Source organism: Pseudorca crassidens, chromosome 19 (assembly GCF_039906515.1).
Source record: "Pseudorca crassidens isolate mPseCra1 chromosome 19, mPseCra1.hap1, whole genome shotgun sequence".
NCBI lineage: Eukaryota > Metazoa > Chordata > Mammalia > Artiodactyla > Delphinidae > Pseudorca > Pseudorca crassidens.
Window position 1 is genome coordinate 24736475 of NC_090314.1, and position 27663 is coordinate 24764137.

General features: G+C 69.2%; 14 non-coding genes across 14 annotated transcripts; all 14 read left to right on the top strand.

Annotated features, from left to right (window-relative positions):
- The first annotated feature begins 543 nt into the window (after positions 1-543).
- Positions 544-662, top strand: LOC137213659 (5S ribosomal RNA). Its single transcript, XR_010938293.1, has one exon. It is a non-coding gene; the product is annotated as a 5S ribosomal RNA (ribosomal RNA).
- Positions 663-1600: 938 nt separating this feature from the next.
- LOC137213197 (5S ribosomal RNA) lies at positions 1601-1719 on the top strand. The gene has a single exon (XR_010937838.1). It is a non-coding gene; the product is annotated as a 5S ribosomal RNA (ribosomal RNA).
- A 938-nt stretch (positions 1720-2657) lies between these two features.
- On the top strand, positions 2658-2776 carry LOC137213643 (5S ribosomal RNA). The gene has a single exon (XR_010938277.1). It is a non-coding gene; the product is annotated as a 5S ribosomal RNA (ribosomal RNA).
- A 938-nt stretch (positions 2777-3714) lies between these two features.
- LOC137213198 (5S ribosomal RNA) lies at positions 3715-3833 on the top strand. Its single transcript, XR_010937839.1, has one exon. It is a non-coding gene; the product is annotated as a 5S ribosomal RNA (ribosomal RNA).
- Positions 3834-6536: 2703 nt separating this feature from the next.
- On the top strand, positions 6537-6655 carry LOC137213199 (5S ribosomal RNA). Its single transcript, XR_010937840.1, has one exon. It is a non-coding gene; the product is annotated as a 5S ribosomal RNA (ribosomal RNA).
- Positions 6656-7593: 938 nt separating this feature from the next.
- On the top strand, positions 7594-7712 carry LOC137213200 (5S ribosomal RNA). Its single transcript, XR_010937841.1, has one exon. It is a non-coding gene; the product is annotated as a 5S ribosomal RNA (ribosomal RNA).
- Positions 7713-10415: 2703 nt separating this feature from the next.
- LOC137213201 (5S ribosomal RNA) lies at positions 10416-10534 on the top strand. Its single transcript, XR_010937842.1, has one exon. It is a non-coding gene; the product is annotated as a 5S ribosomal RNA (ribosomal RNA).
- A 2703-nt stretch (positions 10535-13237) lies between these two features.
- Positions 13238-13356, top strand: LOC137213202 (5S ribosomal RNA). Its single transcript, XR_010937843.1, has one exon. It is a non-coding gene; the product is annotated as a 5S ribosomal RNA (ribosomal RNA).
- Positions 13357-14294: 938 nt separating this feature from the next.
- Positions 14295-14413, top strand: LOC137213203 (5S ribosomal RNA). Its single transcript, XR_010937844.1, has one exon. It is a non-coding gene; the product is annotated as a 5S ribosomal RNA (ribosomal RNA).
- A 2703-nt stretch (positions 14414-17116) lies between these two features.
- Positions 17117-17235, top strand: LOC137213204 (5S ribosomal RNA). Its single transcript, XR_010937845.1, has one exon. It is a non-coding gene; the product is annotated as a 5S ribosomal RNA (ribosomal RNA).
- Positions 17236-19938: 2703 nt separating this feature from the next.
- On the top strand, positions 19939-20057 carry LOC137213206 (5S ribosomal RNA). The gene has a single exon (XR_010937847.1). It is a non-coding gene; the product is annotated as a 5S ribosomal RNA (ribosomal RNA).
- A 2703-nt stretch (positions 20058-22760) lies between these two features.
- Positions 22761-22879, top strand: LOC137213207 (5S ribosomal RNA). The gene has a single exon (XR_010937848.1). It is a non-coding gene; the product is annotated as a 5S ribosomal RNA (ribosomal RNA).
- Positions 22880-23817: 938 nt separating this feature from the next.
- Positions 23818-23936, top strand: LOC137213208 (5S ribosomal RNA). Its single transcript, XR_010937849.1, has one exon. It is a non-coding gene; the product is annotated as a 5S ribosomal RNA (ribosomal RNA).
- A 2703-nt stretch (positions 23937-26639) lies between these two features.
- On the top strand, positions 26640-26758 carry LOC137213209 (5S ribosomal RNA). Its single transcript, XR_010937850.1, has one exon. It is a non-coding gene; the product is annotated as a 5S ribosomal RNA (ribosomal RNA).
- The last annotated feature ends 905 nt before the right edge of the window (positions 26759-27663 follow it).

Here is a 27663-nt window from a genome sequence, read left to right on the forward strand (position 1 = left end):
TGTCACCGCGGCCGGGTGCGGGTGCGGGATCGAGGGCAGGGGCCACTTCCCCGGGCCTGCCGGCCACCAGGGGCGGGGTCCTGAGCTCGGTGGGGGGTGTGGGGGCAAGGGTGGCCTTGCCGGGGCTGAGGGGCCGTGGCGACTCAATGGTGGCTCCCAGTGGCTTCGGGCCAGCTGCTGTCGGGCAGAAGGGCCGGCCCGGGCTGCGGTCGGGCTGCGCCTAGCGCCGCGTGGGCGGGCAGGGCCGATGCCCAAGGGACCGCGGGCCCCGGGCCCTGAAGCCTCCGGGGCCACGTCCCTGTGAGCGACGTGCGGGATCTTGGGCGGGGCGCCAAGCGCCGAAGGGTTTGCTGGGTCAGGGCCGCCCTGGGCTGGGAGGTGGTCGCCAAACCCTCCGCCGCCGCCCGATACCCGAGACCTCCGTTCCCCCTGCCTGGGCGGGCGAGGGGGCCCTGCCGGGGCGGGCTGGCCGCCAGGCTGGCGTTAAGGCGCCAGCGCCAGCGAAACTGGGCCTCAAGAGGCCGCCCGCGGCCCCCCGCCCCCGTCTACGGCCATACCACCCTGAACGCGCCCGATCTCGTCTGATCTCGGAAGCTAAGCAGGGTCGGGCCTGGTTAGTACTTGGAGGGGAGACCGCCTGGGAATACCGGTTGCTGTAGGCTTTTTGCCTCCCGCTGCGCCCGCCTTCTCCTTTACTCGCCCGCGGCGGGGGCCGCCGGCTCCGCCCCCGCCGGGCCGCGCTGCAGGCCCCACCTCCTCAGGCCCCTCCCACCACGGCGCGCGCCGGCGGGGGCGCTCCCCGCCGGCCCGGCCGGCTAGGCGGCCAGAAGGCGGCCCTGGAAGGCAGTCGCACCCCAGACGCTCCCGGGGTGGCTGGCCCGGACCCAGACTCCGCCGCGGGCCCAGTTGCCGTCCTTTCGGCCCGCGAGCCCCTCGACCTGCACCTGGCCGCCCCCACCGGCGCCCAGCCCCGGCGCCGCCACCTGTGTGCCGGTGTGTCCCTCCACAGCTCCCTCCGACAAAAGCCCCGCCCCACCACCACCCCGCCCCTCTGGCGTGTCACCGCGGTTGGGTGCGGGAGCGGGATCGAGGGCAGGGGCCGCTTCCCCGGGCCTGCCGGCCACCAGGGGCGGGGTCCTGAGCTCGGCGGGGGGTGTGGGGGCAAGGGTGGCCTTGCCGGGGCTGAGGGGCCGTGGCGACTCAATGGTGGCTCCCGGTGGCTTCGGGCCGGCTGCTGTCGGGCAGGAGGGCCGGCCCGGGCTGCGGCCGGGCTGCGCCTAGCGCCGCGTGGGCGGGCAGGGCCGATGCCCAAGGGACCGCGGGCCCCGGGCCCTGAAGCCTCCGGGGCCACGTCCCTGTGAGCGACGTGCGGGATCTTGGGCGGGGCGCCAAGCGCCGAAGGGTTTGCTGGGTCAGGGCCGCCCTGGGCTGGGAGGTGGTCGCCAAACCCTCCGCCGCCGCCCGATACCCGAGACCTCCGTTCCCCCTGCCTGGGCGGGCGAGGGGGCCCTGCCGGGGCGGGCCGGCCGCAAGGCTGGCGTTAAGGCGCCAGCGCCAGCGAAACTGGGCCTCAAGAGGCCGCCCGCGGCCCCCCGCCCCCGTCTACGGCCATACCACCCTGAACGCGCCCGATCTCGTCTGATCTCGGAAGCTAAGCAGGGTCGGGCCTGGTTAGTACTTGGATGGGAGACCGCCTGGGAATACCGGGTGCTGTAGGCTTTTTGCCTCCCGCTCCGCCCGCCTTCTCCTCTACTCGCCCGCGGCTGGGGCCGCCGGCTCCGCCCCCGCCGGGCCGCGCTGCAGGCCCCACCTCCTCAGGCCCCTCCCACCACGGCGCGCGCTGGCGGGGGCGCTCCCCGCCGGCCCGGCCGGCTAGGCGGCCAGAAGGCGGCCCTGGAAGGCAGTCGCACCCCAGACGCTCCCGGGGTGGCTGGCCCGGACCCAGACTCCGCCGCGGGCCCAGTTGCCGTCCTTTCGGCCCGCGAGCCCCTCGACCTGCACCTGGCCGCCCCCACCGGCGCCCAGCCCCGGCGCCGCCACCTGTGTGCCGGTGTGTCCCTCCACAGCTCCCTCCGACAAAAGCCCCGCCCCACCACCACCCCGCCCCTCTGGCGTGTCACCGCGGTTGGGTGCGGGAGCGGGATCGAGGGCAGGGGCCGCTTCCCCGGGCCTGCCGGCCACCAGGGGCGGGGTCCTGAGCTCGGCGGGGGGTGTGGGGGCAAGGGTGGCCTTGCCGGGGCTGAGGGGCCGTGGCGACTCAATGGTGGCTCCCGGTGGCTTCGGGCCGGCTGCTGTCGGGCAGGAGGGCCGGCCCGGGCTGCGGCCGGGCTGCGCCTAGCGCCGCGTGGGCGGGCAGGGCCGATGCCCAAGGGACCGCGGGCCCCGGGCCCTGAAGCCTCCGGGGCCACGTCCCTGTGAGCGACGTGCGGGATCTTGGGCGGGGCGCCAAGCGCCGAAGGGTTTGCTGGGTCAGGGCCGCCCTGGGCTGGGAGGTGGTCGCCAAACCCTCCGCCGCCGCCCGATACCCGAGACCTCCGTTCCCCCTGCCTGGGCGGGCGAGGGGGCCCTGCCGGGGCGGGCCGGCCGCAAGGCTGGCGTTAAGGCGCCAGCGCCAGCGAAACTGGGCCTCAAGAGGCCGCCCGCGGCCCCCCGCCCCCGTCTACGGACATACCACCCTGAACGCGCCCGATCTCGTCTGATCTCGGAAGCTAAGCAGGGTCGGGCCTGGTTAGTACTTGGATGGGAGACCGCCTGGGAATACCGGGTGCTGTAGGCTTTTTGCCTCCCGCTCCGCCCGCCTTCTCCTCTACTCGCCCGCGGCTGGGGCCGCCGGCTCCGCCCCCGCCGGGCCGCGCTGCAGGCCCCACCTCCTCAGGCCCCTCCCACCACGGCGCGCGCCGGCGGGGGCGCTCCCCGCCGGCCCGGCCGGCCAGGCGGCCAGAAGGCGGCCCTGGAAGGCAGCCGCACCCCAGACGCTCCCGGGGTGGCTGGCCCGGACCCAGACTCCGCCGCGGGCCCAGTTGCCGTCCTTTCGGCCCGCGAGCCCCTCGACCTGCACCTGGCCGCCCCCACCGGCGCCCAGCCCCGGCGCCGCCACCTGTGTGCCGGTGTGTCCCTCCACAGCTCCCTCCGACAAAAGCCCCGCCCCACCACCACCCCGCCCCTCTGGCGTGTCACCGCGGCCGGGTGCGGGAGCGGGATCGAGGGCAGGGGCCGCTTCCCCGGGCCTGCCGGCCACCAGGGGCGGGGTCCTGAGCTCGGCGGGGGGTGTGGGGGCAAGGGTGGCCTTGCCGGGGCTGAGGGGCCGTGGCGACTCATTGGTGGCTCCCGGTGGCTTCGGGCCGGCTGCTGTCGGGCAGGAGGGCCGGCCCGGGCTGCGGCCGGGCTGCGCCTAGCGCCGCGTGGGCGGGCAGGGCCGATGCCCAAGGGACCGCGGGCCCCGGGCCCTGAAGCCTCCGGGGCCACGTCCCTGTGAGCGACGTGCGGGATCTTGGGCGGGGCGCCAAGCGCCGAAGGGTTTGCTGGGTCAGGGCCGCCCTGGGCTGGGAGGTGGTCGCCAAACCCTCCGCCGCCGCCCGATACCCGAGACCTCCGTTCCCCCTGCCTGGGCGGGCGAGGGGGCCCTGCCGGGGCGGGCTGGCCGCCAGGCTGGCGTTAAGGCGCCAGCGCCAGCGAAACTGGGCCTCAAGAGGCCGCCCGCGGCCCCCCACCCCCGTCTACGGCCATACCACCCTGAACGCGCCCGATCTCGTCTGATCTCGGAAGCTAAGCAGGGTCGGGCCTGGTTAGTACTTGGATGGGAGACCGCCTGGGAATACCGGGTGCTGTAGGCTTTTTGCCTCCCGCTCCGCCCGCCTTCTCCTTTACTCGCCCGCGGCGGGGGGGCCGCCGGCTCCGCCCCCGCCGAGCCCCGCTGCAGGCAGTAGGCAAGGTGGTTTACCTGCCCGAGCAGGAAGCTTGGGCGATGGCAGAAGTGGGAAGAAACTCTTGAGCACAGGTTCTTGGGATCCACGGAGCAGCGCATGCACATGCAATGGGTGCCTACACAGCTGGCTTGCTTGTCTGTGGGGAAAGGCGAGATGGGTCAGGGCCTGGGTTCCTGAGGGGCTGAGAATCAAGGCAGGGATAGAAGAAAGGGGACAGGCCCACATCCCCTGAACCCACGCCGGCGCCCACTCACCTTTGTGGAAAATACGATTGAAAAGTGCCCGCAAGAATCTCTTCAGATGCCTCCAGAGTTGAGGGAAGAAGGGGAGGGGGGAGGCCGGGAGCAGGGTGAGCCCTGAAATCCAACCCTTGTCCGGTCACACCCCAGCAGCCCTCCCACCTCAGCCCCTTCAAGACCCCAGGGCTCCCCCAGCCGCGCTGCACAGATCCTGCCCTGACCATAGTCACCATGTTGATCCCCACGTTGAGCAAGATGAAGCTGACCGGGATCAGAAGAATTGAGTATCCTTGCTCCTGGCATTTCCTGGGGATGGGGCCAGTGAACGGCTCGGCTCGGTAGTAGTTTCGCTCACCCATGGCCGTTGGTCCCAGGACTGCCTGGGCCCTCTGCCCTCCAGTTTTAACTGGGAGCCAGACTGGGTCATAATGGGGCAGGTGGTGAGGTCACAGTGAGGGAGGGGGATGAAAAGGAGGGCCCAGAGTGGCATTCCCTGGTAACCAGGGTCAGGTAAGCTGAGCCTGGACAGTCAAACAGGGCCCGGTGGCCGGCATACATCCCCTCGAGCGGTCATTCATTCGCTCACCGCCCGCTGACTCACTTGTTCAAATGACACATTGCGTCTCTTGGCCCCTCTTGAGACTAGGAAGACCTTGGCCTCAGAGGCCTGCTGAAGGCCTGGCTGGAGTCCAGAGCCTCAGCCTTCTTCATGCCCTTCACTGGGCCTGGAGCTGGACCTGCCCAGATGTGGAACCTCCCAGTTTGGAAGCAACTTCTTGTATGAGGCTCTCTGTGGACAGGGACAGCTGAGACACAGAGGAGGTGCCCAGAGACCAGGGGTTTGGAGTCTGCAGCTGCAGATGTACTTAGTGCATGGTATAGGACCAGGAGGGGCCTGCTGGCAGAGCTGTGGCCACTAAACCAAAGGGACCCTCAGGCCAAGAAGGGGACACTGGCTTCTTATTGCAGGAAGCCAAGCGCAGGGACCCAGGCTGGCAGAAGTAGTGGCGCTTCCAAGCCACAGACCACCAATGTTTCCTGGACTCTGGCGCTCTTTATTCCTCTCTCCATGCCCTGCCGCCCCCTGCCCCTGCCCCCATTTGCTGCTGGTAAGTTCATTTTCCCAGTCTGGCTCCCGTGCAGAGAGGGCCTGGAGGCCGAGGTGGAAGGTAGCAGCGAGTTGGCCCGCGCTTGGCCCTCCTGCGGTTGCCGCTTCAGCACCAGACTGTCATACACCTGGTAGTTGGCATTGCCTCCCGGGTTCCGGCTGAGTGGCATGAAGGTGGGCGGGGGTGGAGGGTGCTCGGTAGCCTGGACGTCGGGCAGGAGGTGAGAGGGGCGGAGGAGCAGCGCTGAGCTGGGAGCCGGGGCCCGCTGGTCCGAGGCCTCGGCCAGTACCGTGAGGGAGGCGGAGGTGGCCACAGGGCGCCGCCGCAAGGGCAGGATCTCAGCCCATTCGGCCGCCGGGTGCCGCACCTCGTGGGGATCGCGGGAGTAATCCAAGTGTCCCGCGGAGGGATGCAGGCTGCGGTTGGACTCGCTGTGAGCACAGCTGGGGAGGCTACGTCTGTGGGCCGGTGGGGTGTCACGCTACCAGGCGTCGGGCCGGTAGACCCGAGGCACCAGAGCGGATGGAGGCTCAGAGCCCTCCAGACCCAGACTCCGCCGCGGGCCCAGTTGCCGTCCTTTCGGCCCGCGAGCCCCTCGACCTGCACCTGGCCTCCCCCACCGGCGCCCAGCCCCGGCGCCGCCACCTGTGTGCCGGTGTGTCCCTCCACAGCTCCCTCCGACAAAAGCCCCGCCCCACCACCACCCCGCCCCTCTGACGTGTCACCGCGGCCGGGTGCGGGTGCGGGATCGAGGGCAGGGGCCACTTCCCCGGGCCTGCCGGCCACCAGGGGCGGGGTCCTGAGCTCGGTGGGGGGTGTGGGGGCAAGGGTGGCCTTGCCGGGGCTGAGGGGCCGTGGCGACTCAATGGTGGCTCCCAGTGGCTTCGGGCCAGCTGCTGTCGGGCAGAAGGGCCGGCCCGGGCTGCGGTCGGGCTGCGCCTAGCGCCGCGTGGGCGGGCAGGGCCGATGCCCAAGGGACCGCGGGCCCCGGGCCCTGAAGCCTCCGGGGCCACGTCCCTGTGAGCGACGTGCGGGATCTTGGGCGGGGCGCCAAGCGCCGAAGGGTTTGCTGGGTCAGGGCCGCCCTGGGCTGGGAGGTGGTCGCCAAACCCTCCGCCGCCGCCCGATACCCGAGACCTCCGTTCCCCCTGCCTGGGCGGGCGAGGGGGCCCTGCCGGGGCGGGCCGGCCGCAAGGCTGGCGTTAAGGCGCCAGCGCCAGCGAAACTGGGCCTCAAGAGGCCGCCCGCGGCCCCCCGCCCCCGTCTACGGCCATACCACCCTGAACGCGCCCGATCTCGTCTGATCTCGGAAGCTAAGCAGGGTCGGGCCTGGTTAGTACTTGGATGGGAGACCGCCTGGGAATACCGGGTGCTGTAGGCTTTTTGCCTCCCGCTCCGCCCGCCTTCTCCTCTACTCGCCCGCGGCTGGGGCCGCCGGCTCCGCCCCCGCCGGGCCGCGCTGCAGGCCCCACCTCCTCAGGCCCCTCCCACCACGGCGCGCGCCGGCGGGGGCGCTCCCCGCCGGCCCGGCCGGCCAGGCGGCCAGAAGGCGGCCCTGGAAGGCAGCCGCACCCCAGACGCTCCCGGGGTGGCTGGCCCGGACCCAGACTCCGCCGCGGGCCCAGTTGCCGTCCTTTCGGCCCGCGAGCCCCTCGACCTGCACCTGGCCGCCCCCACCGGCGCCCAGTCCCGGCGCCGCCACCTGTGTGCCGGTGTGTCCCTCCACAGCTCCCTCCGACAAAAGCCCCGCCCCACCACCACCCCGCCCCTCTGGCGTGTCACCGCGGCCGGGTGCGGGAGCGGGATCGAGGGCAGGGGCCGCTTCCCCGGGCCTGCCGGCCACCAGGGGCGGGGTCCTGAGCTCGGCGGGGGGTGTGGGGGCAAGGGTGGCCTTGCCGGGGCTGAGGGGCCGTGGCGACTCAATGGTGGCTCCCGGTGGCTTCGGGCCGGCTGCTGTCGGGCAGGAGGGCCGGCCCGGGCTGCGGCCGGGCTGCGCCTAGCGCCGCGTGGGCGGGCAGGGCCGATGCCCAAGGGACCGCGGGCCCCGGGCCCTGAAGCCTCCGGGGCCACGTCCCTGTGAGCGACGTGCGGGATCTTGGGCGGGGCGCCAAGCGCCGAAGGGTTTGCTGGGTCAGGGCCGCCCTGGGCTGGGAGGTGGTCGCCAAACCCTCCGCCGCCGCCCGATACCCGAGACCTCCGTTCCCCCTGCCTGGGCGGGCGAGGGGGCCCTGCCGGGGCGGGCTGGCCGCCAGGCTGGCGTTAAGGCGCCAGCGCCAGCGAAACTGGGCCTCAAGAGGCCGCCCGCGGCCCCCCACCCCCGTCTACGGCCATACCACCCTGAACGCGCCCGATCTCGTCTGATCTCGGAAGCTAAGCAGGGTCGGGCCTGGTTAGTACTTGGATGGGAGACCGCCTGGGAATACCGGGTGCTGTAGGCTTTTTGCCTCCCGCTCCGCCCGCCTTCTCCTTTACTCGCCCGCGGCGGGGGGGCCGCCGGCTCCGCCCCCGCCGAGCCCCGCTGCAGGCAGTAGGCAAGGTGGTTTACCTGCCCGAGCAGGAAGCTTGGGCGATGGCAGAAGTGGGAAGAAACTCTTGAGCACAGGTTCTTGGGATCCACGGAGCAGCGCATGCACATGCAATGGGTGCCTACACAGCTGGCTTGCTTGTCTGTGGGGAAAGGCGAGATGGGTCAGGGCCTGGGTTCCTGAGGGGCTGAGAATCAAGGCAGGGATAGAAGAAAGGGGACAGGCCCACATCCCCTGAACCCACGCCGGCGCCCACTCACCTTTGTGGAAAATACGATTGAAAAGTGCCCGCAAGAATCTCTTCAGATGCCTCCAGAGTTGAGGGAAGAAGGGGAGGGGGGAGGCCGGGAGCAGGGTGAGCCCTGAAATCCAACCCTTGTCCGGTCACACCCCAGCAGCCCTCCCACCTCAGCCCCTTCAAGACCCCAGGGCTCCCCCAGCCGCGCTGCACAGATCCTGCCCTGACCATAGTCACCATGTTGATCCCCACGTTGAGCAAGATGAAGCTGACCGGGATCAGAAGAATTGAGTATCCTTGCTCCTGGCATTTCCTGGGGATGGGGCCAGTGAACGGCTCGGCTCGGTAGTAGTTTCGCTCACCCATGGCCGTTGGTCCCAGGACTGCCTGGGCCCTCTGCCCTCCAGTTTTAACTGGGAGCCAGACTGGGTCATAATGGGGCAGGTGGTGAGGTCACAGTGAGGGAGGGGGATGAAAAGGAGGGCCCAGAGTGGCATTCCCTGGTAACCAGGGTCAGGTAAGCTGAGCCTGGACAGTCAAACAGGGCCCGGTGGCCGGCATACATCCCCTCGAGCGGTCATTCATTCGCTCACCGCCCGCTGACTCACTTGTTCAAATGACACATTGCGTCTCTTGGCCCCTCTTGAGACTAGGAAGACCTTGGCCTCAGAGGCCTGCTGAAGGCCTGGCTGGAGTCCAGAGCCTCAGCCTTCTTCATGCCCTTCACTGGGCCTGGAGCTGGACCTGCCCAGATGTGGAACCTCCCAGTTTGGAAGCAACTTCTTGTATGAGGCTCTCTGTGGACAGGGACAGCTGAGACACAGAGGAGGTGCCCAGAGACCAGGGGTTTGGAGTCTGCAGCTGCAGATGTACTTAGTGCATGGTATAGGACCAGGAGGGGCCTGCTGGCAGAGCTGTGGCCACTAAACCAAAGGGACCCTCAGGCCAAGAAGGGGACACTGGCTTCTTATTGCAGGAAGCCAAGCGCAGGGACCCAGGCTGGCAGAAGGAGTGGCGCTTCCAAGCCACAGACCACCAATGTTTCCTGGACTCTGGCGCTCTTTATTCCTCTCTCCATGCCCTGCCGCCCCCTGCCCCTGCCCCCATTTGCTGCTGGTAAGTTCATTTTCCCAGTCTGGCTCCCGTGCAGAGAGGGCCTGGAGGCCGAGGTGGAAGGTAGCAGCGAGTTGGCCCGCGCTTGGCCCTCCTGCGGTTGCCGCTTCAGCACCAGACTGTCATACACCTGGTAGTTGGCATTGCCTCCCGGGTTCCGGCTGAGTGGCATGAAGGTGGGCGGGGGTGGAGGGTGCTCGGTAGCCTGGACGTCGGGCAGGAGGTGAGAGGGGCGGAGGAGCAGCGCTGAGCTGGGAGCCGGGGCCCGCTGGTCCGAGGCCTCGGCCAGTACCGTGAGGGAGGCGGAGGTGGCCACAGGGCGCCGCCGCAAGGGCAGGATCTCAGCCCATTCGGCCGCCGGGTGCCGCACCTCGTGGGGATCGCGGGAGTAATCCAAGTGTCCCGCGGAGGGATGCAGGCTGCGGTTGGACTCGCTGTGAGCACAGCTGGGGAGGCTACGTCTGTGGGCCGGTGGGGTGTCACGCTACCAGGCGTCGGGCCGGTAGACCCGAGGCACCAGAGCGGATGGAGGCTCAGAGCCCTCCAGACCCAGACTCCGCCGCGGGCCCAGTTGCCGTCCTTTCGGCCCGCGAGCCCCTCGACCTGCACCTGGCCTCCCCCACCGGCGCCCAGCCCCGGCGCCGCCACCTGTGTGCCGGTGTGTCCCTCCACAGCTCCCTCCGACAAAAGCCCCGCCCCACCACCACCCCGCCCCTCTGACGTGTCACCGCGGCCGGGTGCGGGTGCGGGATCGAGGGCAGGGGCCACTTCCCCGGGCCTGCCGGCCACCAGGGGCGGGGTCCTGAGCTCGGTGGGGGGTGTGGGGGCAAGGGTGGCCTTGCCGGGGCTGAGGGGCCGTGGCGACTCAATGGTGGCTCCCAGTGGCTTCGGGCCAGCTGCTGTCGGGCAGAAGGGCCGGCCCGGGCTGCGGTCGGGCTGCGCCTAGCGCCGCGTGGGCGGGCAGGGCCGATGCCCAAGGGACCGCGGGCCCCGGGCCCTGAAGCCTCCGGGGCCACGTCCCTGTGAGCGACGTGCGGGATCTTGGGCGGGGCGCCAAGCGCCGAAGGGTTTGCTGGGTCAGGGCCGCCCTGGGCTGGGAGGTGGTCGCCAAACCCTCCGCCGCCGCCCGATACCCGAGACCTCCGTTCCCCCTGCCTGGGCGGGCGAGGGGGCCCTGCCGGGGCGGGCTGGCCGCCAGGCTGGCGTTAAGGCGCCAGCGCCAGCGAAACTGGGCCTCAAGAGGCCGCCCGCGGCCCCCCACCCCCGTCTACGGCCATACCACCCTGAACGCGCCCGATCTCGTCTGATCTCGGAAGCTAAGCAGGGTCGGGCCTGGTTAGTACTTGGATGGGAGACCGCCTGGGAATACCGGGTGCTGTAGGCTTTTTGCCTCCCGCTCCGCCCGCCTTCTCCTTTACTCGCCCGCGGCGGGGGGGCCGCCGGCTCCGCCCCCGCCGAGCCCCGCTGCAGGCAGTAGGCAAGGTGGTTTACCTGCCCGAGCAGGAAGCTTGGGCGATGGCAGAAGTGGGAAGAAACTCTTGAGCACAGGTTCTTGGGATCCACGGAGCAGCGCATGCACATGCAATGGGTGCCTACACAGCTGGCTTGCTTGTCTGTGGGGAAAGGCGAGATGGGTCAGGGCCTGGGTTCCTGAGGGGCTGAGAATCAAGGCAGGGATAGAAGAAAGGGGACAGGCCCACATCCCCTGAACCCACGCCGGCGCCCACTCACCTTTGTGGAAAATACGATTGAAAAGTGCCCGCAAGAATCTCTTCAGATGCCTCCAGAGTTGAGGGAAGAAGGGGAGGGGGGAGGCCGGGAGCAGGGTGAGCCCTGAAATCCAACCCTTGTCCGGTCACACCCCAGCAGCCCTCCCACCTCAGCCCCTTCAAGACCCCAGGGCTCCCCCAGCCGCGCTGCACAGATCCTGCCCTGACCATAGTCACCATGTTGATCCCCACGTTGAGCAAGATGAAGCTGACCGGGATCAGAAGAATTGAGTATCCTTGCTCCTGGCATTTCCTGGGGATGGGGCCAGTGAACGGCTCGGCTCGGTAGTAGTTTCGCTCACCCATGGCCGTTGGTCCCAGGACTGCCTGGGCCCTCTGCCCTCCAGTTTTAACTGGGAGCCAGACTGGGTCATAATGGGGCAGGTGGTGAGGTCACAGTGAGGGAGGGGGATGAAAAGGAGGGCCCAGAGTGGCATTCCCTGGTAACCAGGGTCAGGTAAGCTGAGCCTGGACAGTCAAACAGGGCCCGGTGGCCGGCATACATCCCCTCGAGCGGTCATTCATTCGCTCACCGCCCGCTGACTCACTTGTTCAAATGACACATTGCGTCTCTTGGCCCCTCTTGAGACTAGGAAGACCTTGGCCTCAGAGGCCTGCTGAAGGCCTGGCTGGAGTCCAGAGCCTCAGCCTTCTTCATGCCCTTCACTGGGCCTGGAGCTGGACCTGCCCAGATGTGGAACCTCCCAGTTTGGAAGCAACTTCTTGTATGAGGCTCTCTGTGGACAGGGACAGCTGAGACACAGAGGAGGTGCCCAGAGACCAGGGGTTTGGAGTCTGCAGCTGCAGATGTACTTAGTGCATGGTATAGGACCAGGAGGGGCCTGCTGGCAGAGCTGTGGCCACTAAACCAAAGGGACCCTCAGGCCAAGAAGGGGACACTGGCTTCTTATTGCAGGAAGCCAAGCGCAGGGACCCAGGCTGGCAGAAGTAGTGGCGCTTCCAAGCCACAGACCACCAATGTTTCCTGGACTCTGGCGCTCTTTATTCCTCTCTCCATGCCCTGCCGCCCCCTGCCCCTGCCCCCATTTGCTGCTGGTAAGTTCATTTTCCCAGTCTGGCTCCCGTGCAGAGAGGGCCTGGAGGCCGAGGTGGAAGGTAGCAGCGAGTTGGCCCGCGCTTGGCCCTCCTGCGGTTGCCGCTTCAGCACCAGACTGTCATACACCTGGTAGTTGGCATTGCCTCCCGGGTTCCGGCTGAGTGGCATGAAGGTGGGCGGGGGTGGAGGGTGCTCGGTAGCCTGGACGTCGGGCAGGAGGTGAGAGGGGCGGAGGAGCAGCGCTGAGCTGGGAGCCGGGGCCCGCTGGTCCGAGGCCTCGGCCAGTACCGTGAGGGAGGCGGAGGTGGCCACAGGGCGCCGCCGCAAGGGCAGGATCTCAGCCCATTCGGCCGCCGGGTGCCGCACCTCGTGGGGATCGCGGGAGTAATCCAAGTGTCCCGCGGAGGGATGCAGGCTGCGGTTGGACTCGCTGTGAGCACAGCTGGGGAGGCTACGTCTGTGGGCCGGTGGGGTGTCACGCTACCAGGCGTCGGGCCGGTAGACCCGAGGCACCAGAGCGGATGGAGGCTCAGAGCCCTCCAGACCCAGACTCCGCCGCGGGCCCAGTTGCCGTCCTTTCGGCCCGCGAGCCCCTCGACCTGCACCTGGCCTCCCCCACCGGCGCCCAGCCCCGGCGCCGCCACCTGTGTGCCGGTGTGTCCCTCCACAGCTCCCTCCGACAAAAGCCCCGCCCCACCACCACCCCGCCCCTCTGACGTGTCACCGCGGCCGGGTGCGGGTGCGGGATCGAGGGCAGGGGCCACTTCCCCGGGCCTGCCGGCCACCAGGGGCGGGGTCCTGAGCTCGGTGGGGGGTGTGGGGGCAAGGGTGGCCTTGCCGGGGCTGAGGGGCCGTGGCGACTCAATGGTGGCTCCCAGTGGCTTCGGGCCAGCTGCTGTCGGGCAGAAGGGCCGGCCCGGGCTGCGGTCGGGCTGCGCCTAGCGCCGCGTGGGCGGGCAGGGCCGATGCCCAAGGGACCGCGGGCCCCGGGCCCTGAAGCCTCCGGGGCCACGTCCCTGTGAGCGACGTGCGGGATCTTGGGCGGGGCGCCAAGCGCCGAAGGGTTTGCTGGGTCAGGGCCGCCCTGGGCTGGGAGGTGGTCGCCAAACCCTCCGCCGCCGCCCGATACCCGAGACCTCCGTTCCCCCTGCCTGGGCGGGCGAGGGGGCCCTGCCGGGGCGGGCCGGCCGCAAGGCTGGCGTTAAGGCGCCAGCGCCAGCGAAACTGGGCCTCAAGAGGCCGCCCGCGGCCCCCCGCCCCCGTCTACGGCCATACCACCCTGAACGCGCCCGATCTCGTCTGATCTCGGAAGCTAAGCAGGGTCGGGCCTGGTTAGTACTTGGATGGGAGACCGCCTGGGAATACCGGGTGCTGTAGGCTTTTTGCCTCCCGCTCCGCCCGCCTTCTCCTCTACTCGCCCGCGGCTGGGGCCGCCGGCTCCGCCCCCGCCGGGCCGCGCTGCAGGCCCCACCTCCTCAGGCCCCTCCCACCACGGCGCGCGCCGGCGGGGGCGCTCCCCGCCGGCCCGGCCGGCCAGGCGGCCAGAAGGCGGCCCTGGAAGGCAGCCGCACCCCAGACGCTCCCGGGGTGGCTGGCCCGGACCCAGACTCCGCCGCGGGCCCAGTTGCCGTCCTTTCGGCCCGCGAGCCCCTCGACCTGCACCTGGCCGCCCCCACCGGCGCCCAGTCCCGGCGCCGCCACCTGTGTGCCGGTGTGTCCCTCCACAGCTCCCTCCGACAAAAGCCCCGCCCCACCACCACCCCGCCCCTCTGGCGTGTCACCGCGGTTGGGTGCGGGAGCGGGATCGAGGGCAGGGGCCGCTTCCCCGGGCCTGCCGGCCACCAGGGGCGGGGTCCTGAGCTCGGCGGGGGGTGTGGGGGCAAGGGTGGCCTTGCCGGGGCTGAGGGGCCGTGGCGACTCAATGGTGGCTCCCGGTGGCTTCGGGCCGGCTGCTGTCGGGCAGGAGGGCCGGCCCGGGCTGCGGCCGGGCTGCGCCTAGCGCCGCGTGGGCGGGCAGGGCCGATGCCCAAGGGACCGCGGGCCCCGGGCCCTGAAGCCTCCGGGGCCACGTCCCTGTGAGCGACGTGCGGGATCTTGGGCGGGGCGCCAAGCGCCGAAGGGTTTGCTGGGTCAGGGCCGCCCTGGGCTGGGAGGTGGTCGCCAAACCCTCCGCCGCCGCCCGATACCCGAGACCTCCGTTCCCCCTGCCTGGGCGGGCGAGGGGGCCCTGCCGGGGCGGGCCGGCCGCAAGGCTGGCGTTAAGGCGCCAGCGCCAGCGAAACTGGGCCTCAAGAGGCCGCCCGCGGCCCCCCGCCCCCGTCTACGGCCATACCACCCTGAACGCGCCCGATCTCGTCTGATCTCGGAAGCTAAGCAGGGTCGGGCCTGGTTAGTACTTGGATGGGAGACCGCCTGGGAATACCGGGTGCTGTAGGCTTTTTGCCTCCCGCTCCGCCCGCCTTCTCCTTTACTCGCCCGCGGCGGGGGGGCCGCCGGCTCCGCCCCCGCCGAGCCCCGCTGCAGGCAGTAGGCAAGGTGGTTTACCTGCCCGAGCAGGAAGCTTGGGCGATGGCAGAAGTGGGAAGAAACTCTTGAGCACAGGTTCTTGGGATCCACGGAGCAGCGCATGCACATGCGATGGGTGCCTACACAGCTGGCTTGCTTGTCTGTGGGGAAAGGCGAGATGGGTCAGGGCCTGGGTTCCTGAGGGGCTGAGAATCAAGGCAGGGATAGAAGAAAGGGGACAGGCCCACATCCCCTGAACCCACGCCGGCGCCCACTCACCTTTGTGGAAAATACGATTGAAAAGTGCCCGCAAGAATCTCTTCAGATGCCTCCAGAGTTGAGGGAAGAAGGGGAGGGGGGAGGCCGGGAGCAGGGTGAGCCCTGAAATCCAACCCTTGTCCGGTCACACCCCAGCAGCCCTCCCACCTCAGCCCCTTCAAGACCCCAGGGCTCCCCCAGCCGCGCTGCACAGATCCTGCCCTGACCATAGTCACCATGTTGATCCCCACGTTGAGCAAGATGAAGCTGACCGGGATCAGAAGAATTGAGTATCCTTGCTCCTGGCATTTCCTGGGGATGGGGCCAGTGAACGGCTCGGCTCGGTAGTAGTTTCGCTCACCCATGGCCGTTGGTCCCAGGACTGCCTGGGCCCTCTGCCCTCCAGTTTTAACTGGGAGCCAGACTGGGTCATAATGGGGCAGGTGGTGAGGTCACAGTGAGGGAGGGGGATGAAAAGGAGGGCCCAGAGTGGCATTCCCTGGTAACCAGGGTCAGGTAAGCTGAGCCTGGACAGTCAAACAGGGCCCGGTGGCCGGCATACATCCCCTCGAGCGGTCATTCATTCGCTCACCGCCCGCTGACTCACTTGTTCAAATGACACATTGCGTCTCTTGGCCCCTCTTGAGACTAGGAAGACCTTGGCCTCAGAGGCCTGCTGAAGGCCTGGCTGGAGTCCAGAGCCTCAGCCTTCTTCATGCCCTTCACTGGGCCTGGAGCTGGACCTGCCCAGATGTGGAACCTCCCAGTTTGGAAGCAACTTCTTGTATGAGGCTCTCTGTGGACAGGGACAGCTGAGACACAGAGGAGGTGCCCAGAGACCAGGGGTTTGGAGTCTGCAGCTGCAGATGTACTTAGTGCATGGTATAGGACCAGGAGGGGCCTGCTGGCAGAGCTGTGGCCACTAAACCAAAGGGACCCTCAGGCCAAGAAGGGGACACTGGCTTCTTATTGCAGGAAGCCAAGCGCAGGGACCCAGGCTGGCAGAAGTAGTGGCGCTTCCAAGCCACAGACCACCAATGTTTCCTGGACTCTGGCGCTCTTTATTCCTCTCTCCATGCCCTGCCGCCCCCTGCCCCTGCCCCCATTTGCTGCTGGTAAGTTCATTTTCCCAGTCTGGCTCCCGTGCAGAGAGGGCCTGGAGGCCGAGGTGGAAGGTAGCAGCGAGTTGGCCCGCGCTTGGCCCTCCTGCGGTTGCCGCTTCAGCACCAGACTGTCATACACCTGGTAGTTGGCATTGCCTCCCGGGTTCCGGCTGAGTGGCATGAAGGTGGGCGGGGGTGGAGGGTGCTCGGTAGCCTGGACGTCGGGCAGGAGGTGAGAGGGGCGGAGGAGCAGCGCTGAGCTGGGAGCCGGGGCCCGCTGGTCCGAGGCCTCGGCCAGTACCGTGAGGGAGGCGGAGGTGGCCACAGGGCGCCGCCGCAAGGGCAGGATCTCAGCCCATTCGGCCGCCGGGTGCCGCACCTCGTGGGGATCGCGGGAGTAATCCAAGTGTCCCGCGGAGGGATGCAGGCTGCGGTTGGACTCGCTGTGAGCACAGCTGGGGAGGCTACGTCTGTGGGCCGGTGGGGTGTCACGCTACCAGGCGTCGGGCCGGTAGACCCGAGGCACCAGAGCGGATGGAGGCTCAGAGCCCTCCAGACCCAGACTCCGCCGCGGGCCCAGTTGCCGTCCTTTCGGCCCGCGAGCCCCTCGACCTGCACCTGGCCTCCCCCACCGGCGCCCAGCCCCGGCGCCGCCACCTGTGTGCCGGTGTGTCCCTCCACAGCTCCCTCCGACAAAAGCCCCGCCCCACCACCACCCCGCCCCTCTGGCGTGTCACCGCGGTTGGGTGCGGGAGCGGGATCGAGGGCAGGGGCCGCTTCCCCGGGCCTGCCGGCCACCAGGGGCGGGGTCCTGAGCTCGGCGGGGGGTGTGGGGGCAAGGGTGGCCTTGCCGGGGCTGAGGGGCCGTGGCGACTCAATGGTGGCTCCCGGTGGCTTCGGGCCGGCTGCTGTCGGGCAGGAGGGCCGGCCCGGGCTGCGGCCGGGCTGCGCCTAGCGCCGCGTGGGCGGGCAGGGCCGATGCCCAAGGGACCGCGGGCCCCGGGCCCTGAAGCCTCCGGGGCCACGTCCCTGTGAGCGACGTGCGGGATCTTGGGCGGGGCGCCAAGCGCCGAAGGGTTTGCTGGGTCAGGGCCGCCCTGGGCTGGGAGGTGGTCGCCAAACCCTCCGCCGCCGCCCGATACCCGAGACCTCCGTTCCCCCTGCCTGGGCGGGCGAGGGGGCACTGCCGGGGCGGGCCGGCCGCAAGGCTGGTGTTAAGGCGCCAGCGCCAGCGAAACTGGGCCTCAAGAGGCCGCCCGCGGCCCCCCGCCCCCGTCTACGGCCATACCACCCTGAACGCGCCCGATCTCGTCTGATCTCGGAAGCTAAGCAGGGTCGGGCCTGGTTAGTACTTGGATGGGAGACCGCCTGGGAATACCGGGTGCTGTAGGCTTTTTGCCTCCCGCTCCGCCCGCCTTCTCCTTTACTCGCCCGCGGCGGGGGGGCCGCCGGCTCCGCCCCCGCCGAGCCCCGCTGCAGGCAGTAGGCAAGGTGGTTTACCTGCCCGAGCAGGAAGCTTGGGCGATGGCAGAAGTGGGAAGAAACTCTTGAGCACAGGTTCTTGGGATCCACGGAGCAGCGCATGCACATGCGATGGGTGCCTACACAGCTGGCTTGCTTGTCTGTGGGGAAAGGCGAGATGGGTCAGGGCCTGGGTTCCTGAGGGGCTGAGAATCAAGGCAGGGATAGAAGAAAGGGGACAGGCCCACATCCCCTGAACCCACGCCGGCGCCCACTCACCTTTGTGGAAAATACGATTGAAAAGTGCCCGCAAGAATCTCTTCAGATGCCTCCAGAGTTGAGGGAAGAAGGGGAGGGGGGAGGCCGGGAGCAGGGTGAGCCCTGAAATCCAACCCTTGTCCGGTCACACCCCAGCAGCCCTCCCACCTCAGCCCCTTCAAGACCCCAGGGCTCCCCCAGCCGCGCTGCACAGATCCTGCCCTGACCATAGTCACCATGTTGATCCCCACGTTGAGCAAGATGAAGCTGACCGGGATCAGAAGAATTGAGTATCCTTGCTCCTGGCATTTCCTGGGGATGGGGCCAGTGAACGGCTCGGCTCGGTAGTAGTTTCGCTCACCCATGGCCGTTGGTCCCAGGACTGCCTGGGCCCTCTGCCCTCCAGTTTTAACTGGGAGCCAGACTGGGTCATAATGGGGCAGGTGGTGAGGTCACAGTGAGGGAGGGGGATGAAAAGGAGGGCCCAGAGTGGCATTCCCTGGTAACCAGGGTCAGGTAAGCTGAGCCTGGACAGTCAAACAGGGCCCGGTGGCCGGCATACATCCCCTCGAGCGGTCATTCATTCGCTCACCGCCCGCTGACTCACTTGTTCAAATGACACATTGCGTCTCTTGGCCCCTCTTGAGACTAGGAAGACCTTGGCCTCAGAGGCCTGCTGAAGGCCTGGCTGGAGTCCAGAGCCTCAGCCTTCTTCATGCCCTTCACTGGGCCTGGAGCTGGACCTGCCCAGATGTGGAACCTCCCAGTTTGGAAGCAACTTCTTGTATGAGGCTCTCTGTGGACAGGGACAGCTGAGACACAGAGGAGGTGCCCAGAGACCAGGGGTTTGGAGTCTGCAGCTGCAGATGTACTTAGTGCATGGTATAGGACCAGGAGGGGCCTGCTGGCAGAGCTGTGGCCACTAAACCAAAGGGACCCTCAGGCCAAGAAGGGGACACTGGCTTCTTATTGCAGGAAGCCAAGCGCAGGGACCCAGGCTGGCAGAAGGAGTGGCGCTTCCAAGCCACAGACCACCAATGTTTCCTGGACTCTGGCGCTCTTTATTCCTCTCTCCATGCCCTGCCGCCCCCTGCCCCTGCCCCCATTTGCTGCTGGTAAGTTCATTTTCCCAGTCTGGCTCCCGTGCAGAGAGGGCCTGGAGGCCGAGGTGGAAGGTAGCAGCGAGTTGGCCCGCGCTTGGCCCTCCTGCGGTTGCCGCTTCAGCACCAGACTGTCATACACCTGGTAGTTGGCATTGCCTCCCGGGTTCCGGCTGAGTGGCATGAAGGTGGGCGGGGGTGGAGGGTGCTCGGTAGCCTGGACGTCGGGCAGGAGGTGAGAGGGGCGGAGGAGCAGCGCTGAGCTGGGAGCCGGGGCCCGCTGGTCCGAGGCCTCGGCCAGTACCGTGAGGGAGGCGGAGGTGGCCACAGGGCGCCGCCGCAAGGGCAGGATCTCAGCCCATTCGGCCGCCGGGTGCCGCACCTCGTGGGGATCGCGGGAGTAATCCAAGTGTCCCGCGGAGGGATGCAGGCTGCGGTTGGACTCGCTGTGAGCACAGCTGGGGAGGCTACGTCTGTGGGCCGGTGGGGTGTCACGCTACCAGGCGTCGGGCCGGTAGACCCGAGGCACCAGAGCGGATGGAGGCTCAGAGCCCTCCAGACCCAGACTCCGCCGCGGGCCCAGTTGCCGTCCTTTCGGCCCGCGAGCCCCTCGACCTGCACCTGGCCTCCCCCACCGGCGCCCAGCCCCGGCGCCGCCACCTGTGTGCCGGTGTGTCCCTCCACAGCTCCCTCCGACAAAAGCCCCGCCCCACCACCACCCCGCCCCTCTGACGTGTCACCGCGGCCGGGTGCGGGTGCGGGATCGAGGGCAGGGGCCACTTCCCCGGGCCTGCCGGCCACCAGGGGCGGGGTCCTGAGCTCGGTGGGGGGTGTGGGGGCAAGGGTGGCCTTGCCGGGGCTGAGGGGCCGTGGCGACTCAATGGTGGCTCCCAGTGGCTTCGGGCCAGCTGCTGTCGGGCAGGAGGGCCGGCCCGGGCTGCGGTCGGGCTGCGCCTAGCGCCGCGTGGGCGGGCAGGGCCGATGCCCAAGGGACCGCGGGCCCCGGGCCCTGAAGCCTCCGGGGCCACGTCCCTGTGAGCGACGTGCGGGATCTTGGGCGGGGCGCCAAGCGCCGAAGGGTTTGCTGGGTCAGGGCCGCCCTGGGCTGGGAGGTGGTCGCCAAACCCTCCGCCGCCGCCCGATACCCGAGACCTCCGTTCCCCCTGCCTGGGCGGGCGAGGGGGCCCTGCCGGGGCGGGCTGGCCGCCAGGCTGGCGTTAAGGCGCCAGCGCCAGCGAAACTGGGCCTCAAGAGGCCGCCCGCGGCCCCCCACCCCCGTCTACGGCCATACCACCCTGAACGCGCCCGATCTCGTCTGATCTCGGAAGCTAAGCAGGGTCGGGCCTGGTTAGTACTTGGATGGGAGACCGCCTGGGAATACCGGGTGCTGTAGGCTTTTTGCCTCCCGCTCCGCCCGCCTTCTCCTTTACTCGCCCGCGGCGGGGGGGCCGCCGGCTCCGCCCCCGCCGAGCCCCGCTGCAGGCAGTAGGCAAGGTGGTTTACCTGCCCGAGCAGGAAGCTTGGGCGATGGCAGAAGTGGGAAGAAACTCTTGAGCACAGGTTCTTGGGATCCACGGAGCAGCGCATGCACATGCAATGGGTGCCTACACAGCTGGCTTGCTTGTCTGTGGGGAAAGGCGAGATGGGTCAGGGCCTGGGTTCCTGAGGGGCTGAGAATCAAGGCAGGGATAGAAGAAAGGGGACAGGCCCACATCCCCTGAACCCACGCCGGCGCCCACTCACCTTTGTGGAAAATACGATTGAAAAGTGCCCGCAAGAATCTCTTCAGATGCCTCCAGAGTTGAGGGAAGAAGGGGAGGGGGGAGGCCGGGAGCAGGGTGAGCCCTGAAATCCAACCCTTGTCCGGTCACACCCCAGCAGCCCTCCCACCTCAGCCCCTTCAAGACCCCAGGGCTCCCCCAGCCGCGCTGCACAGATCCTGCCCTGACCATAGTCACCATGTTGATCCCCACGTTGAGCAAGATGAAGCTGACCGGGATCAGAAGAATTGAGTATCCTTGCTCCTGGCATTTCCTGGGGATGGGGCCAGTGAACGGCTCGGCTCGGTAGTAGTTTCGCTCACCCATGGCCGTTGGTCCCAGGACTGCCTGGGCCCTCTGCCCTCCAGTTTTAACTGGGAGCCAGACTGGGTCATAATGGGGCAGGTGGTGAGGTCACAGTGAGGGAGGGGGATGAAAAGGAGGGCCCAGAGTGGCATTCCCTGGTAACCAGGGTCAGGTAAGCTGAGCCTGGACAGTCAAACAGGGCCCGGTGGCCGGCATACATCCCCTCGAGCGGTCATTCATTCGCTCACCGCCCGCTGACTCACTTGTTCAAATGACACATTGCGTCTCTTGGCCCCTCTTGAGACTAGGAAGACCTTGGCCTCAGAGGCCTGCTGAAGGCCTGGCTGGAGTCCAGAGCCTCAGCCTTCTTCATGCCCTTCACTGGGCCTGGAGCTGGACCTGCCCAGATGTGGAACCTCCCAGTTTGGAAGCAACTTCTTGTATGAGGCTCTCTGTGGACAGGGACAGCTGAGACACAGAGGAGGTGCCCAGAGACCAGGGGTTTGGAGTCTGCAGCTGCAGATGTACTTAGTGCATGGTATAGGACCAGGAGGGGCCTGCTGGCAGAGCTGTGGCCACTAAACCAAAGGGACCCTCAGGCCAAGAAGGGGACACTGGCTTCTTATTGCAGGAAGCCAAGCGCAGGGACCCAGGCTGGCAGAAGTAGTGGCGCTTCCAAGCCACAGACCACCAATGTTTCCTGGACTCTGGCGCTCTTTATTCCTCTCTCCATGCCCTGCCGCCCCCTGCCCCTGCCCCCATTTGCTGCTGGTAAGTTCATTTTCCCAGTCTGGCTCCCGTGCAGAGAGGGCCTGGAGGCCGAGGTGGAAGGTAGCAGCGAGTTGGCCCGCGCTTGGCCCTCCTGCGGTTGCCGCTTCAGCACCAGACTGTCATACACCTGGTAGTTGGCATTGCCTCCCGGGTTCCGGCTGAGTGGCATGAAGGTGGGCGGGGGTGGAGGGTGCTCGGTAGCCTGGACGTCGGGCAGGAGGTGAGAGGGGCGGAGGAGCAGCGCTGAGCTGGGAGCCGGGGCCCGCTGGTCCGAGGCCTCGGCCAGTACCGTGAGGGAGGCGGAGGTGGCCACAGGGCGCCGCCGCAAGGGCAGGATCTCAGCCCATTCGGCCGCCGGGTGCCGCACCTCGTGGGGATCGCGGGAGTAATCCAAGTGTCCCGCGGAGGGATGCAGGCTGCGGTTGGACTCGCTGTGAGCACAGCTGGGGAGGCTACGTCTGTGGGCCGGTGGGGTGTCACGCTACCAGGCGTCGGGCCGGTAGACCCGAGGCACCAGAGCGGATGGAGGCTCAGAGCCCTCCAGACCCAGACTCCGCCGCGGGCCCAGTTGCCGTCCTTTCGGCCCGCGAGCCCCTCGACCTGCACCTGGCCTCCCCCACCGGCGCCCAGCCCCGGCGCCGCCACCTGTGTGCCGGTGTGTCCCTCCACAGCTCCCTCCGACAAAAGCCCCGCCCCACCACCACCCCGCCCCTCTGACGTGTCACCGCGGCCGGGTGCGGGTGCGGGATCGAGGGCAGGGGCCACTTCCCCGGGCCTGCCGGCCACCAGGGGCGGGGTCCTGAGCTCGGTGGGGGGTGTGGGGGCAAGGGTGGCCTTGCCGGGGCTGAGGGGCCGTGGCGACTCAATGGTGGCTCCCAGTGGCTTCGGGCCAGCTGCTGTCGGGCAGAAGGGCCGGCCCGGGCTGCGGTCGGGCTGCGCCTAGCGCCGCGTGGGCGGGCAGGGCCGATGCCCAAGGGACCGCGGGCCCCGGGCCCTGAAGCCTCCGGGGCCACGTCCCTGTGAGCGACGTGCGGGATCTTGGGCGGGGCGCCAAGCGCCGAAGGGTTTGCTGGGTCAGGGCCGCCCTGGGCTGGGAGGTGGTCGCCAAACCCTCCGCCGCCGCCCGATACCCGAGACCTCCGTTCCCCCTGCCTGGGCGGGCGAGGGGGCCCTGCCGGGGCGGGCCGGCCGCAAGGCTGGCGTTAAGGCGCCAGCGCCAGCGAAACTGGGCCTCAAGAGGCCGCCCGCGGCCCCCCGCCCCCGTCTACGGCCATACCACCCTGAACGCGCCCGATCTCGTCTGATCTCGGAAGCTAAGCAGGGTCGGGCCTGGTTAGTACTTGGATGGGAGACCGCCTGGGAATACCGGGTGCTGTAGGCTTTTTGCCTCCCGCTCCGCCCGCCTTCTCCTCTACTCGCCCGCGGCTGGGGCCGCCGGCTCCGCCCCCGCCGGGCCGCGCTGCAGGCCCCACCTCCTCAGGCCCCTCCCACCACGGCGCGCGCCGGCGGGGGCGCTCCACGCCGGCCCGGCCGGCCAGGCGGCCAGAAGGCGGCCCTGGAAGGCAGCCGCACCCCAGACGCTCCCGGGGTGGCTGGCCCGGACCCAGACTCCGCCGCGGGCCCAGTTGCCGTCCTTTCGGCCCGCGAGCCCCTCGACCTGCACCTGGCCGCCCCCACCGGCGCCCAGTCCCGGCGCCGCCACCTGTGTGCCGGTGTGTCCCTCCACAGCTCCCTCCGACAAAAGCCCCGCCCCACCACCACCCCGCCCCTCTGGCGTGTCACCGCGGCCGGGTGCGGGAGCGGGATCGAGGGCAGGGGCCGCTTCCCCGGGCCTGCCGGCCACCAGGGGCGGGGTCCTGAGCTCGGCGGGGGGTGTGGGGGCAAGGGTGGCCTTGCCGGGGCTGAGGGGCCGTGGCGACTCAATGGTGGCTCCCGGTGGCTTCGGGCCGGCTGCTGTCGGGCAGGAGGGCCGGCCCGGGCTGCGGCCGGGCTGCGCCTAGCGCCGCGTGGGCGGGCAGGGCCGATGCCCAAGGGACCGCGGGCCCCGGGCCCTGAAGCCTCCGGGGCCACGTCCCTGTGAGCGACGTGCGGGATCTTGGGCGGGGCGCCAAGCGCCGAAGGGTTTGCTGGGTCAGGGCCGCCCTGGGCTGGGAGGTGGTCGCCAAACCCTCCGCCGCCGCCCGATACCCGAGACCTCCGTTCCCCCTGCCTGGGCGGGCGAGGGGGCCCTGCCGGGGCGGGCCGGCCGCAAGGCTGGCGTTAAGGCGCCAGCGCCAGCGAAACTGGGCCTCAAGAGGCCGCCCGCGGCCCCCCGCCCCCGTCTACGGCCATACCACCCTGAACGCGCCCGATCTCGTCTGATCTCGGAAGCTAAGCAGGGTCGGGCCTGGTTAGTACTTGGATGGGAGACCGCCTGGGAATACCGGGTGCTGTAGGCTTTTTGCCTCCCGCTCCGCCCGCCTTCTCCTTTACTCGCCCGCGGCGGGGGGGCCGCCGGCTCCGCCCCCGCCGAGCCCCGCTGCAGGCAGTAGGCAAGGTGGTTTACCTGCCCGAGCAGGAAGCTTGGGCGATGGCAGAAGTGGGAAGAAACTCTTGAGCACAGGTTCTTGGGATCCACGGAGCAGCGCATGCACATGCAATGGGTGCCTACACAGCTGGCTTGCTTGTCTGTGGGGAAAGGCGAGATGGGTCAGGGCCTGGGTTCCTGAGGGGCTGAGAATCAAGGCAGGGATAGAAGAAAGGGGACAGGCCCACATCCCCTGAACCCACGCCGGCGCCCACTCACCTTTGTGGAAAATACGATTGAAAAGTGCCCGCAAGAATCTCTTCAGATGCCTCCAGAGTTGAGGGAAGAAGGGGAGGGGGGAGGCCGGGAGCAGGGTGAGCCCTGAAATCCAACCCTTGTCCGGTCACACCCCAGCAGCCCTCCCACCTCAGCCCCTTCAAGACCCCAGGGCTCCCCCAGCCGCGCTGCACAGATCCTGCCCTGACCATAGTCACCATGTTGATCCCCACGTTGAGCAAGATGAAGCTGACCGGGATCAGAAGAATTGAGTATCCTTGCTCCTGGCATTTCCTGGGGATGGGGCCAGTGAACGGCTCGGCTCGGTAGTAGTTTCGCTCACCCATGGCCGTTGGTCCCAGGACTGCCTGGGCCCTCTGCCCTCCAGTTTTAACTGGGAGCCAGACTGGGTCATAATGGGGCAGGTGGTGAGGTCACAGTGAGGGAGGGGGATGAAAAGGAGGGCCCAGAGTGGCATTCCCTGGTAACCAGGGTCAGGTAAGCTGAGCCTGGACAGTCAAACAGGGCCCGGTGGCCGGCATACATCCCCTCGAGCGGTCATTCATTCGCTCACCGCCCGCTGACTCACTTGTTCAAATGACACATTGTGTCTCTTGGCCCCTCTTGAGACTAGGAAGACCTTGGCCTCAGAGGCCTGCTGAAGGCCTGGCTGGAGTCCAGAGCCTCAGCCTTCTTCATGCCCTTCACTGGGCCTGGAGCTGGACCTGCCCAGATGTGGAACCTCCCAGTTTGGAAGCAACTTCTTGTATGAGGCTCTCTGTGGACAGGGACAGCTGAGACACAGAGGAGGTGCCCAGAGACCAGGGGTTTGGAGTCTGCAGCTGCAGATGTACTTAGTGCATGGTATAGGACCAGGAGGGGCCTGCTGGCAGAGCTGTGGCCACTAAACCAAAGGGACCCTCAGGCCAAGAAGGGGACACTGGCTTCTTATTGCAGGAAGCCAAGCGCAGGGACCCAGGCTGGCAGAAGGAGTGGCGCTTCCAAGCCACAGACCACCAATGTTTCCTGGACTCTGGCGCTCTTTATTCCTCTCTCCATGCCCTGCCGCCCCCTGCCCCTGCCCCCATTTGCTGCTGGTAAGTTCATTTTCCCAGTCTGGCTCCCGTGCAGAGAGGGCCTGGAGGCCGAGGTGGAAGGTAGCAGCGAGTTGGCCCGCGCTTGGCCCTCCTGCGGTTGCCGCTTCAGCACCAGACTGTCATACACCTGGTAGTTGGCATTGCCTCCCGGGTTCCGGCTGAGTGGCATGAAGGTGGGCGGGGGTGGAGGGTGCTCGGTAGCCTGGACGTCGGGCAGGAGGTGAGAGGGGCGGAGGAGCAGCGCTGAGCTGGGAGCCGGGGCCCGCTGGTCCGAGGCCTCGGCCAGTACCGTGAGGGAGGCGGAGGTGGCCACAGGGCGCCGCCGCAAGGGCAGGATCTCAGCCCATTCGGCCGCCGGGTGCCGCACCTCGTGGGGATCGCGGGAGTAATCCAAGTGTCCCGCGGAGGGATGCAGGCTGCGGTTGGACTCGCTGTGAGCACAGCTGGGGAGGCTACGTCTGTGGGCCGGTGGGGTGTCACGCTACCAGGCGTCGGGCCGGTAGACCCGAGGCACCAGAGCGGATGGAGGCTCAGAGCCCTCCAGACCCAGACTCCGCCGCGGGCCCAGTTGCCGTCCTTTCGGCCCGCGAGCCCCTCGACCTGCACCTGGCCTCCCCCACCGGCGCCCAGCCCCGGCGCCGCCACCTGTGTGCCGGTGTGTCCCTCCACAGCTCCCTCCGACAAAAGCCCCGCCCCACCACCACCCCGCCCCTCTGACGTGTCACCGCGGCCGGGTGCGGGTGCGGGATCGAGGGCAGGGGCCACTTCCCCGGGCCTGCCGGCCACCAGGGGCGGGGTCCTGAGCTCGGTGGGGGGTGTGGGGGCAAGGGTGGCCTTGCCGGGGCTGAGGGGCCGTGGCGACTCAATGGTGGCTCCCAGTGGCTTCGGGCCAGCTGCTGTCGGGCAGAAGGGCCGGCCCGGGCTGCGGTCGGGCTGCGCCTAGCGCCGCGTGGGCGGGCAGGGCCGATGCCCAAGGGACCGCGGGCCCCGGGCCCTGAAGCCTCCGGGGCCACGTCCCTGTGAGCGACGTGCGGGATCTTGGGCGGGGCGCCAAGCGCCGAAGGGTTTGCTGGGTCAGGGCCGCCCTGGGCTGGGAGGTGGTCGCCAAACCCTCCGCCGCCGCCCGATACCCGAGACCTCCGTTCCCCCTGCCTGGGCGGGCGAGGGGGCCCTGCCGGGGCGGGCCGGCCGCAAGGCTGGCGTTAAGGCGCCAGCGCCAGCGAAACTGGGCCTCAAGAGGCCGCCCGCGGCCCCCCGCCCCCGTCTACGGCCATACCACCCTGAACGCGCCCGATCTCGTCTGATCTCGGAAGCTAAGCAGGGTCGGGCCTGGTTAGTACTTGGATGGGAGACCGCCTGGGAATACCGGGTGCTGTAGGCTTTTTGCCTCCCGCTCCGCCCGCCTTCTCCTCTACTCGCCCGCGGCTGGGGCCGCCGGCTCCGCCCCCGCCGGGCCGCGCTGCAGGCCCCACCTCCTCAGGCCCCTCCCACCACGGCGCGCGCCGGCGGGGGCGCTCCCCGCCGGCCCGGCCGGCCAGGCGGCCAGAAGGCGGCCCTGGAAGGCAGCCGCACCCCAGACGCTCCCGGGGTGGCTGGCCCGGACCCAGACTCCGCCGCGGGCCCAGTTGCCGTCCTTTCGGCCCGCGAGCCCCTCGACCTGCACCTGGCCGCCCCCACCGGCGCCCAGTCCCGGCGCCGCCACCTGTGTGCCGGTGTGTCCCTCCACAGCTCCCTCCGACAAAAGCCCCGCCCCACCACCACCCCGCCCCTCTGGCGTGTCACCGCGGCCGGGTGCGGGAGCGGGATCGAGGGCAGGGGCCGCTTCCCCGGGCCTGCCGGCCACCAGGGGCGGGGTCCTGAGCTCGGCGGGGGGTGTGGGGGCAAGGGTGGCCTTGCCGGGGCTGAGGGGCCGTGGCGACTCAATGGTGGCTCCCGGTGGCTTCGGGCCGGCTGCTGTCGGGCAGGAGGGCCGGCCCGGGCTGCGGCCGGGCTGCGCCTAGCGCCGCGTGGGCGGGCAGGGCCGATGCCCAAGGGACCGCGGGCCCCGGGCCCTGAAGCCTCCGGGGCCACGTCCCTGTGAGCGACGTGCGGGATCTTGGGCGGGGCGCCAAGCGCCGAAGGGTTTGCTGGGTCAGGGCCGCCCTGGGCTGGGAGGTGGTCGCCAAACCCTCCGCCGCCGCCCGATACCCGAGACCTCCGTTCCCCCTGCCTGGGCGGGCGAGGGGGCCCTGCCGGGGCGGGCCGGCCGCAAGGCTGGCGTTAAGGCGCCAGCGCCAGCGAAACTGG